The sequence below is a fragment of the Dasypus novemcinctus genome, chromosome 7 (assembly GCF_030445035.2).
Source record: "Dasypus novemcinctus isolate mDasNov1 chromosome 7, mDasNov1.1.hap2, whole genome shotgun sequence".
NCBI lineage: Eukaryota > Metazoa > Chordata > Mammalia > Cingulata > Dasypodidae > Dasypus > Dasypus novemcinctus.
The window spans coordinates 41666228-41679373 of NC_080679.1; the positions used below are offsets into that span (position 1 = coordinate 41666228).

A 13146-nucleotide genomic window follows, 5' to 3' on the forward strand; every position below is an offset into this window, starting at 1 on the left:
TGAAAACTTTATGCTCAGTAAAATAAGATGCATAAGGAGGGAAGTGGGACGTGGCTCAATCAATTGGGCTCCTGCCTACCATATGGGAGGCCCTGAGTTTGCTTCCCAGGGCCTCCTTGGGAAGGCAGGCTCACCCACACACCACAGAGAGCTGACAGCCTGCACCACAGAGAGCTAGTGTAGCAAGATGACACAACAGGGAAGCGGACTTGGCCCAGTGGTTAGGGCATCCGTCTACCACATGGGAGGTCCGCAGTCCAAACCCCGGGCCTCCTTGACCCGTGTGGAGCTGGTCCATGCTCAGTGCTGATGCGCGCAAGGAGTGCCCTGTCACACAGGGGTGTCCCTGGCATAGGGGAGCCCCATGCACAAGGAGTGCGCCCGTAAGGAGAGCCGCCCAGCGCGAAAGAAAGTGCAGCCTGCCCAGGAATGGCGTCGCCCACACTTCCCGTGCTGCTTATGACAACTGAAGCGGACAAAAGAAACAAGACGCAGCCAATGGACACAGAGAACAGACAACGGGGGAGGGGGGGATTAAATAAATAAATAAACCCCCCAAAAAAGATGACGCAACAAAAGGGAGACAAGCAGACACAGAAGAATGCGCAGCAAATGGATAAAGAGAGCAGACAGCAAGCAAGCAGCAGTGGGGGGAGGGGTAAATAAATAAATAAAATAAATCTAAAAAAAAGATGCAGAAGGACAAATATTGCATGATGTCTGTTATAATAAGAGGTCTAGAAACAGCAAATTTGTGAAGGCAGAAATTAAATTAGAGACTAGTAGGGGGTGGGGACAGGGAGAACAGAAGAGTATATGTTTGGTGGAGTGTTTGTAAATAAAATTAATTTTTTAAAAAATCAGTAATAAATAACCAAACACTCCAATAGAAACATGGATAGAGAACATCAAAAGCAACATCACCAAAAAAATACAAATGGTCTGGAAATATATGAAACACTCAACTTAATTAACAAGTGAAAAATTACCAATGAAAGCAATTCTTTTACTTGTCAAGTGACAAAGATGAAAAAGAATGACAATGGGCAGCATTATCATAAAAGCGCAATAGAAGTATAAATTGGTACATCCTTTCTGAAAGGTAATTTGGTATATGTAATATTAAGTATGCATCACAATGAGAAGAATGAAAGCTATAATGTACTGAAATCTTGCAAGGAGACAGTTAAAGTCTGTTAAGTACTTTATATGTAAAAATTACATTTAATCTTCACAAAAACCCCATGTATGCTATAATTATTCTAATCTTAGGATTAAAAAGAAGTAGGCACTTGCTGAAGATTCCACAGCAATAGTGGTATTGACAGGATTCAAATCTAAGTCTGTCTTACTCCATAGCCCTATTTTTAACAACTAGTTTTACAGTATATCTTTAAGCAATAATCTCACCTCTAGAAATTTATGATATAAAAAAACAATAAAAAATATTAACAAAGATGTAAAGTAAAAGAATGTTGACTGTTTACAATTAAAACAGTAAGAAAAACAAAAGAGGAAATGTCCTTTTATTTCCTCTTTGAGCAAATATTTATTGGGTACCTATACATATTGGGAAAATATTAGGGCCTAAGCTAGAACAATGAACAAGACAGATACTCTCAGAAAAGTTTAAAGTCTAGTGGGCAGAGTAGAGAAAGGTGAAGGGAGATAAGGATGAACAATTAAACAAGCAGGAGAAATGTTCTGATAAAAAAAGGTCAGGATATTACATGAACATATGGCAGAAGCACCTCATCTATAGAAAAGGCTCTGCAAAGAAACACTTCGGCTAAGGTCTGCAGTACAAACTAGAGTTAGCTAAAGGAGGGAGGAAAAGAGAGCATTTACACAGAGGAATGGTCTGTGCAAAGGCCAGGAGATAAAATTCCTTTGAAGAAAAAAAGGAATTTCAGTACAGCTGAATCCAGGGGTGTGAAAAGGCACAAGTGATAAGAGATAAGTTGGGAGAGCATGCTAAGCCCAGCTCTTAAAGTACCTCATAAGCTATGTTAGGGAATTTAAACTTTATCTTAAGGGCAAACAGAAGCCACTGAAGGATTATAAATTAGGGGGTCATCTGACAAACTGTAGTTCCCCAGGTGTAGAAAGCTTACTAGGGTCAATGATTCTCAACTTTGGTTCACCTGAGGGGCTTCTGAAACTTCCTAATGCCCACAGACCATGATTCAGTTACTTTAGGATTGGTCCCAGGTATTTGTATTTTTAAAGTACCTGAGAAAATTTCAATGTGCAGCCACGGGCTCCAGCAGCAATTTGTAGAATGGATTGGAGGTGAGCAAGATCTCAACACTATTGAAGTATCCCAATTAAAGGGTTGTGATCTAGACTACAGTAGGGACAATGGCAACGGAGTGAACTAAAAGGCCTGAAAAACTATCTGAAAACTGGAATCAACAGACCTTGATCATTGACTGACTATGGCTGAGTCACCACATGTAATAATACTGACCACAAAATAGAGAAAACATGGTATTTGCAGAAGATTTATAGTTTTTGTTTTAAATTTTTAAAATTTTTAATTTTAAGTCTGATAAGATGGCAAACTTTTAACAAGTGTAGTTATAAAGGACCCTCACCTTCTACCTCATATATTTCTGTATTATAAAAACTTCAAAAGACATGTAGTAGTAGTATAGTAAGAGTAGTTATATTTTATATAGTAGTTATATTATATACAGTTATATATTCAATGTAATAAATAAAATTTACAACATTTTAAAGGACCTGTAAAGCTTCCCTGTGAAACCCATGGCTTCTGGTTCTTTCCAAGGGCTGTATCCCTATTTCCTTTGGTATAGCTGAAATTTCCTTCAAGGTAGGGTTGCTTGCTACCCAATCTTTGGGTCCTTCAATGCCCCATAAGTAGTCATAGTTGCTACTTTTTAAATCATTTTTTAATATAATATTTTCATGAAAAAATTAATGTTTTACTTGAACTGTTTGATGAATTTTAGTTTATGTATACAATCATGTAACCACAACGATAAACAATATACAGAACAGTTCCCTCACACTAAAAAGATTCCTCATCTGCCATTGTGGTTGATCCCCTTCCCATTCCTGGTCTCAGACAACTACTGCTCTGCTTCCTATTATTTCTTTTCAAGAATTTCACATAAATGAAAGTATACAGTAAACAGTTTTTTTGTGTTTGACTTCTTTCACTTAACATAATGAGATTTATCCATGTTGTTGTGTATATTAATATTGTGTTTCTCCTTGTATCTAAGTATATTCATAATATAGATATACTACAATTTGCTTATCCATTCACCAGTTGATGAACATTTGGATTGCTTCCAGTTTTTGGCTATTTTCAATAATGGTGCTATGAACATTCGCATGCAGGACATTTTGTGAACATGTTTTCACTTCTCTTGGGTATCTAAAAGTGGAATTGCTAAATCATATGGTAAGTATATAACTTCATAGTATACTGCCATACTTTTTCCAAAATGGCTATACCATTTTGCATTACCATCAAACAATGTATGAGAGCTCCACTTGCCTGTATAAAATAGACACTATTTTGTACAGGCTAACTTAAAGGCTTCCCAGAACTACTTTATAATTTATTATAAGTAGATTAAATTATCTATTAAAATATGTAAGTAGAGTGACATCATCAACACGGCAATGTAAGACATTCCCTAAAAAAGCCTCCCCAGATATTTAGCAAATAAAAGGTCAAATCCTACTTGCTTAGAATTCTAGAACAGCACAGAGACTGGAGAAGGACTCAACAAATGCTGAATTGAAGAAACAGAAAAATATTAGGTAGGAAAATTATATCCCAAACTGCGAATCAGTTCCCATTTCCCTCCCCCTCAACTGGTCATGTGCAGTTTGGTAGTCCCACAGAGTTATTAGCACAGCCTGGATCCCTCCCACAACTGAGACTGTAGAGCAACTCACAGTAGTGAGTTAGAACTCTATGCATATCCAGGAACACAGACCTAAGTCAGCAGACTCAGGACAGAACAAAAGCCACAGAGGAGTGCTGCATATAAAAGGAATCTGGGGTGGGGGGGCTGGTGAGGGGGGACTGATCACGAAAGAAATGATAGCAAGAACTACTGTGTCCTCACTCAATCCAGTTTCAATTGACTTGACCACCTAAAGGGAAAATGGGCTTTCCCGAAGTGCCCCACTTTTCTGAATTGACCCCATCTGGCTCCCCAGGCAGGATAATGTAAGGGGGAAGAAAGCAGAGGCAGATAAACCTCACAGGAAAACAAAAAGTGTTTAAATTGAACTACTGTAAGATAGGACAAATCCCAGACTAAGAATTGTAAGGAAAATGGGGCACTGGGAGAGGGAGATAATTTAAACAAAACTTAAGAGCTAGGGGGGAAAGCCTGCACAAAAACAAACAGAACAGATCCAGTTCCCGAAGAAGGAATAAAGGAAAGGAACCTCTCTACTGGAAATGAAACAATTACACAAAAAGTACAATTTTAAAAATTGTACCACATATTTAGGGCAAGAATCAGATGAATAAGAGCTGAGAAAAGCTGAACAGTTAGACTATTCTAAAGATCTTGAATAAGTGGACTAACATCAAAGAAGAGCCTGAACACAAAGTCAATCAACAATAGAACCCTAGACAAGAGGGACAAACAGACCTTCAGAAATAACTCATCAGTATAATCAGATGTTGAAACATCCACAAAAAAATTACAAGCCATAATAAGAAACAGGAAGACAGGGCTTGAATGAAAAAATTAAAACTTCAGAGGTGACTCAAAAGTTAGAATAATTAATCAATTGTTCAAACAAATATAAATCAATTCAAGGAAATGAAGGAAAATATGCATAGATTAAGGATATTAAGAAAATGTGTGAGCAAAAAGAATTTGAAAGCATAAAAGAAACTAATAAAAATTATGGGGATGAAAAGCATAATAGAAGAGATTAAAATTACACTAGAGGCATACAACAGTAGATGTGAACAGGAAGAAGAAAGGATCGGCAAGCTAGAAGACAACACATCTGAAACTGAACAGACAGGAGACTGAAAAAAGAATGGAAAAAATTGAGAAGGGGCTCAGGGACTTGAATGACAGCATGAAGCATACAAACATATGCATCATAGGTGTCCCAGAAGAAAAGAAGGGAAAAGGGGTAGAAAAAATATTTGTGGAAATAATGGCCCAAAATTTCCCAACTCTTAGGACAGATATACATACACATGTCCAAGAAGCACAGCATACTCCAAATAGAGTAAATCCTAGATCTACCCAGGGACACACACTAATCAGATTGTCAAATTCCAAAGATAGGGAATTCTGAAAGCAGCAAGAGAAAAGCAATTCATCACATACAAGGGATGCTCAATAAGAGTAAATGGCAATTTCTCACCAGAAACCATGAAAGTGAGAAGGCAGTGTGGTATGATATATTTAAGGTACTGAAAGAGAAAAACTGCCAGCCAAAAAATTATTTATCTGACAAAATTGTCCTTCAAAAATGAGAATTTAAAAAATTCAGATACACAGAGGCTGAGAAAGTTTGTCAACAAAAGACCAGCCCTACAAGAGTACTACAGAGAGTACTGCAGACTGAAAGGAAAAGACAAGAGAAGTGGCTTTGAGAAGTATGAAGAAATGAAGATCATCAGTAAGGGTAATGAAAATGCAAATCCCAATATTACTGTATTCTCAATATATATCTCTACTTTTGAATTCATATAAGAATCAGAATACAACTAAACAAGAAAAATGGGTATTTCCTGGTAACAGACATGGAAAATAGAAAGTAGAAATTGGGACAAAACAACATCAAGAGGAGAAACAAAGGGAAATGGGAAAAGAAAAGGTATATGTTATTGAGGCTAAGTTGGTATATTTTCAAATAAATACGTTATAGATGTAAGTTGTATAATATAAACCCCAGAGTAACCATAAAGAAAATTATTTTTAAAAAATACAGAAAAAGAAATGAGAAAGGGATCAATCAGATACATCACAAAAGGTCAACTATACAGAAAAAGAAATGGAAATAAAGGAAAATAAAGACAAAAAGAAGATATGGCATATAAAACCCAAAGACAAAATGGCTGAAGTGCTGCCTTTACAGTAGTAACACTGCATGTTAATAGATTAAACTCTCCAATAAAAAGACAAAGGTTGGCAGAATGGATTAAAAAGCATGATCCAACTATATGTTGTTTGTAAGACATACATAAACCTTAGAACCAAAGACACCAACAGGTTGAAAGTAAAGGATGGAAAAAGAAATTCCATGTAAATAGTAACTGAAAAAGAGCTGAGATAGCTATACTAATATCAGACAAAATAGACTTTAAGTACAAAACCGTTATAAGAGACAAAGAAGGGAAGTGGATCTGGCTCAGGCAAGTGGGCTCCCGCCTACCATATGGGAGATCACTGGTTCGGATCCCAGTGCCTCCTAAAGACAGCAGGTTGGTACAATGGGCAGGTGCAGCAAGCTGACACAAGAGACACAAGAAGAGGGAGCATAATGAAAGTCACAACAAAGTGGGGAGTAGAGGTTCCTGGTGCCTCCTGAAGAAGACCGCGAGGTAACATGACAGGCAGGTGCAGCAAGATGACTCAACAAGAGATATAGGGAGGAAAAACAATGAGATACACAATAAAAGCAAGGAGCAGAGGTGGCTCAAGCAATTAGGCACCTCCCTCCCATATCGGAGGTCCCAGGTTCAGCTCCTTGTTCCTCCTAATGAAAGAAAACAAAGAAGAAAAATAGACAAAGCAAACAAGGGGGATGGGGAGAAATAAATAAAATAAAATAAATTTAAAAACAAAGAAAGGCATTATATATTAACAAAAGGAGCAATTGAAGAAGAAATAACAATCTTAAGTATTTATGTACTTATCTAAGGTGCCCCAAAATACATGAGCCAACCTTGGCAAAACTGAATGAAGAAATACATACTTCTACAATAATAATTGGAGACTTCAATATATCACTCTCATCAACAGAACAATTACACAGAAGATCAATAAGGAAACAGAGAATTCAAATAATATGATAAATGAACTATATCAAATAGACCTCTACAAAACATTCCATCCCAAAACAACAGGATATACATTACTCTCAAGTACACATGGAAAATTCTCCATGATAGACCACATGTTGGGTCACAAAACAGGTCTCAAAAAGTTCAGAAAGATTTAAATAATACAAAGCATCTTCTCTGAGCATAATGGAAAGAAGCTGGAAATCGGTAACAGGCAGAAAACTAGAAAATCCACAAATACATGGAATTTAAATAATATCCTCTGAAACAATCAGGGGGTCAAAGAAGAAACTGCAAGGGAAATTAGTAAATATCTTGAGACAAGTGAAAACAAGAACAAAACCAAAAGTTGGTTCTTTTAAAATACAAAATAGGCAAACCCTTAGCTACAGTGACCAAGTTAAAGTTAAAAAAGAGAGAAGACTCAAATAAATAAAATAAAAAATGAGAGGGGAGACATTAACACTGACCTCCCAGAAATGAAAAAGACTGTAGAGGACACTAAAAACAGCTGTATTCTTTTTTTTTTTTAAAGATTTCTTTTTTATTTCTTTCTCTCCCCTCCCTCCCACTAGCCCCCCCCCCCAGTTGTCTGTTCTCTGTGTCCATTTGCTATGTGTTCTTCTGTGTCCGCTTGTATTCTTGTTAGCGGCACCAGGAATCTATGTCTCTTTTTGTTGTTGTTGTTGCGTCATATCTCTGCATCAGCTCTGCATGTGTGCTGCCCCACTCCTGGGTAGGCTGCACTTTTCTTTTTTTTGCGCGCAGGGCTGCTCTCCTTACAGGGTGCACTCCTTGCGCATGGGGCTCCCCTATGCAAGGGACACCCCGGTATGGCAAAGGACTCCTTATGCACATCTGCACTGTACATGGGCCAGCTTTACCACACAGGTCAGGAGGCCCTGGGTCTGAACCTTGGACCTCCCATGTGGTAGGCAGATGCTCTATCCACTGAGCCAAATCTGCTTCCCAACAGCCATCTTCTAACAAATTAGATAATCTAGATGAAATGGACAAATTCCTAGAAACATATAAAGAACCTACACTGACTCTAGATGAAATAGAAGATCTCAACTGACCTATTACAAGTAGAGACCGATCAGTCATCTAAAACCTTCCAACAAAGAAAAGCCCAGGACCAAATGGCTTCACAGGTGAATTCTACCAATCATTCCAAAAAGAGTACTAGGAAGCAGATGTGACCCAAACCATTGGGTTCCCGTCTACCATATAGGAGGTCCACGGTCCAATTCCTGGGGCCTCCTGGTGAAGGCAAGCAGGTTTGCGTGGCAAGCTGGCTTGAGCAAAGAGCTATCCAGTGGAGTGCTGGCCTACTCAGAGTATTGGCCCACGTGGAATGCTGACCCATGTGGCATACTGGCCCACACAGAGATATTGCGCAGCAAGATGACACAACAAAAAAGAGACACAGAGGAAAGACAATAAGACACAGCAGACCAGGGAGGTGAGATGGCACAAGAAACTGAGTGCCTTTCTCCCACTCCAGAAGGTCCCAGGATTGGTTCCCAGTGCCGCCTAAAGAGAAGACAAGCAGACACAGAAGAGCACACAGTGAATGGACACAGAAAGCAGACGGTGAGCACAAAACAATGAAATGAGGGAGGTGGGGGGAATAAATAAATCTTAAAAAAAAGATTTAATACCAATCCTGCTCAAACACTTCCAAAAATTTGAAGGGGGAATACTACCTAACTCATTCTATGAGGCAACATCACCCTAATACCAAAGCCAGATGAAGAAATTATAAGAAAAGAAAATAACAAATCAATTTTTCTTATGAATATGGAAGCAAAAAACATCAACAAAATACTTGCAAATCAAATCCAACTGCACATTAAAAGAATTATGCACCATGATATAGAAGAATAAATATCTGGAATAAATTTAACCAAGAAAAGAATTATATATCATGATCAAGTGAGTTTTATTCTGGGTAATAAAAGGTGGTTCAACACAAGAAAATAAATTTTAATGTATTACTAATACACCACATTAACAAATCAAAGGGGAAAAACCACACACTCATCTCAACTGACACAGGAAAAGCATTTGACAAAATCCAGCATCCTTTCCTTATAAAAATCCTTTAAAAGATAGGAAATGAAGGAAACTTCCTTAACATGATAAAAGGCATATATGAAAAGCCCACAGCCAAAATTGTACTCAATGGTGAAAGACTGAAAGCTTTCCCTTTAATATCAGGAACAAACAAGGACGTCCACTGTTACCACTGTTATTTAACATTGGGCTAAAAGTTTTAGCTAGAGTAATTAGCCAAGAAAAGGAAATAAAAGGTACTCAAATCTAAAAGACAGAAGCAAAACTTTCACTATTTGCAGATGACATGATCTTGTATTTAGATAGTTCCAAAAAATCTACAACAAAGCGACTAGAGCTAATAAACAAGTTCAACGAAGTAGCAGGATACAAGAACAACATGCAAAATCAGCAGTGTTTCTATACACTAGTAGTGAGCAATCTGAGGAGGAAAGAAAAAAAATTCCATTTACAAAAGCAACTAAAAAAATCAAGTAACTAGGAAAAAATTTAAACAAGGATGTAAAGGACCTGTATTCAGAAAACTATAAAACATTGCTAAAAGAAGACCTAAATAAAACAGAAGGACATTCCATGTTCATGGGTCGGAAGACTAAATATCATTAAGATGTCAATTCTACCCAAATTAATTTATAGAGTCAAGCAACCCCAATCAAAATTCCAACAGCCTACTTTACAGAAATAGAAAAGGCAATTCATGTGGAAGGGTAAAGGTACAGAATAGTCAAAAACATCTTGAAAAAGAACAAATTTGAAGGCCTCACACTACCTGAATTTAAAGCACATCACAAAGCTACAGTGTTCAAACAGCAAGATACTGCCATAAAGACAGACATATTCATCAGTGGAATAAAACTGAGAGTTCACAAATAGACCTCACAACTCTAGTTAATTGGTTTTCTACAATACTTCCAAGTCCATTCAAATGGGGAAGAACAGTCTCTTCAACAAATAGTACTAGGATAACTGGATACCCATAACCAAAAGAATGAAAGAGAAACCCTACCTCACACCTTACACAGAAATTAACTCAAAATGTATGAAAAACCTAAGTAAGAGACAGGATCATAAAACTCCTAGAAGAAAATATAAGAAAGCATCTTGAAGCAGGCAGTGGTTTCATAGCGCATACTCAAAGCACAAACAATTAAAGAAAAAAGATAAATGGAACCTCCTCAAAATTTAATACTTTTGTGTTTCAAAGGAATTTGTCAAGAAGGTGAAAAGACAGCCTATTCGATGGGAGAAAATATTTGGAAGCCATATATCTGATAAGGGTTTAATATCAAGATCATATTAATATAAAGAAATCTTACAATTCAACAATCAACAGACAAGCAACCCAATTAAAAAATGGGCAAGAGAGTTTTAAATAGACATTTTTCCAAACAGGAAATATAAATGGCTAAAAACACATGAACAGATGCTCAACATCACTAGCTATTAGGTAAATGCAAATCAAATCAAATCCACAAGGAGATAGCATTTCACACCAACTAGAATGGCCACTTTTAAACAAACAAAAAAATAGAGAGATGTGGAAAAACAGGAACCCTTATTCATTGCTGGTGGGAATGTAAAATGGTACAGCTGCTGTGGAAGACAGTTTGGCAAGTAAGAACTGCCATATGATCCAGCAATCCCACTACTAGGTAGTACAGAAGTACTGAAAGCAGGGACATCAACAGACATCATTTGCACACCAAAGTACATGGGGGCATTATTCACAACTGCCAAAAGATGGAAACAACCCAACTGTCCATCAACAGACGAATGGATACACAAAATGTGTTATATACATAAGATGGAGTATTATTCAACTGTACAAAGAAATGAAGTCCCAAAACATGTAACATCAATAACCTTGAGGCCATTATGTTGCGTGAAATAAGCCAAACACAAAAGGAAAAATAACGTATGATCTCACTAATATGGACTAATCTCACTAATATGAGCAAACTCATATCTAGAAAATAGATGACGAGAAGATAGAATGAGGTTAGAGAATGGAGAGCTAATGCTCAATTTGTTCAGAATTTTTAATAAGGTTGATTGTAAATATTTGGAAATGGATACAAGTGTTGGAAGCACATTATTGTTAGTGTGATTGTGATTGAAAGGGGAAGATTAGGGTCACATCAATCTCTAGGAGGAAGGCTAGAAGATGAAACATGGAACATAAAACATCATGAACCCTGTTGTGGAGAATGAAGATGGTTTATAGTATAAATACAAGAATATTCTTCAATGATCTAGAGCAAATGTATGTTACAATTACAAGGTATTAATAATAGGATAGTATTTGGGAAAAAATACACCTAATGCAAATTATGGACTATAGTTAACAGCAATATCTATATTTTCTTCTATTAATTGTAATGAAGGTACACCAATACTAAGCGTCAATAATAGTGGTTTATGGGAAGCAGATTTGGTTCAACTGGTAGAATGTCTCCCTACCATATGGGAAGTCCAGGGTTCAAACCCAGGGCCTCCTGAACCATGTGGTGAGCTGGCCCACACGCAGTGCTGATGTGCACAAGGAGCGCCGTGCCACACAGGGGTGTCCCTCGCATAGGGGAGCCCACGCACAAGGAGTGCGCCCCAAGAAGAGAGCCGCCCTGCAGGAAGAAAGTACAGCCTGCCCAGGAGTGGCTCCACGCACAGGGAGAGCTGACGCAGCAAGATAATGCAACAAAAAAGAGACACAGAGTCCCAGTGCCGCCGACAAGAATACCAGCAGACACAGAAGAACGCACAGTGAATGGACACAGAGAGCAGACGACTGAGAGGGGGTGGGGGAGAGAGGAGAGAAGTAAATAAAAAATAAATCTTTAAAATAATAATAATAGGGGTTTATAAGGGGGATGGGTTTTTCTTTCTGGAGCAATGAAAATGTTCTAAATTGATTGTAGTGTTGAAAGCATAACTCTGTGGTTACACTGACAACCACTGATTGTACACTTTGGATGGACTGTATGATGTGTGAATAAAATTGCTTTAAAAGAAAAAAAGAATGAAGTCCTGATGCACACAACAATATGGATGAATCTTGAGGACATTAAGCTGAGTGAAATAAGCCAGACACAAAGGAAGAAATATGGTATATACATTATGTGAACTAATAGTATGCAAAACCAGGAGTTAGAATCTAGAATATAGGTTATCTGGGGATAGAGAATGGAGAGCTGATGCTTAATTCATACAGAATTTCTATTTAGGTTGATTGTAAAAGTTTGGAAATTGATGGTGGTGATGGTAGCATATTATTCTAAGTGTAATTAACAGCACTGAATTATGTATGTGAATGTAGTTGAAAGGGGAAGTTTTAGGCCATGTTTCTTACTAGAATGAAAGTTAGAAGATAAAACATGGGACTGCACAACATAGTGAACCCCGATGTGGACAATGGATGGAGTTAATAGTACAGGTATGAGAATCTTTTTTCATGGGATGACAAATGTATGACACTAATACAAGGTGTTAATAATAGGGTGATACACTGGGAAAAAATACACCTATTAAAAACTATAGACTATAGTTAACAGCATTTTTTGTTTGTTTTTGTTTTTTGTTTTTTGAGGTACTAGGGCTCAGGGACTGAATCCAGGACCTTGTATGTGGGAAGGCAGCACTCAATCACTGAGCCATCAGGTTCCCTGAGTTGGTTTTATCATTTGTTGTGCATGTTTGCTTGCTTTTGTTTTTGGAGGCACCAGAACTGAACCAAGGACCTATGGTGGGCACTCAACTGCTTGAGCCACATCCACTCCTTACTGGTACTATTTTAATATTCTTTCATCAATTGCAACAAAGGTGCCACATTAACTCACAGCATCCACAATAGAGGGGAATACGGAAATGCTGTAGTTTATACATGATTTCTCAGTAAACCTACATCTTCTCTAATTCAAAAAATTAATTTAAAAAAATTTAAGTAAATCTTCTCAAGTCCTATAAATAAATATATATGTTAACATTAGCTTTAAATTAGGTAGTTAAACCTGCGTAAATTTACCATTTAATAATAGCCACTTCTT

The 13146-nt window shown here is 37.4% G+C and overlaps 1 protein-coding gene across 1 annotated transcript in view; it reads right to left on the reverse strand.

The window, feature by feature from the left end:
* The window catches only part of CYP20A1 (cytochrome P450 family 20 subfamily A member 1), a 108103-nt gene that overhangs the window by 27621 nt on the left and 67336 nt on the right, over positions 1–13146 (reverse strand). The window lies entirely within an intron of this gene.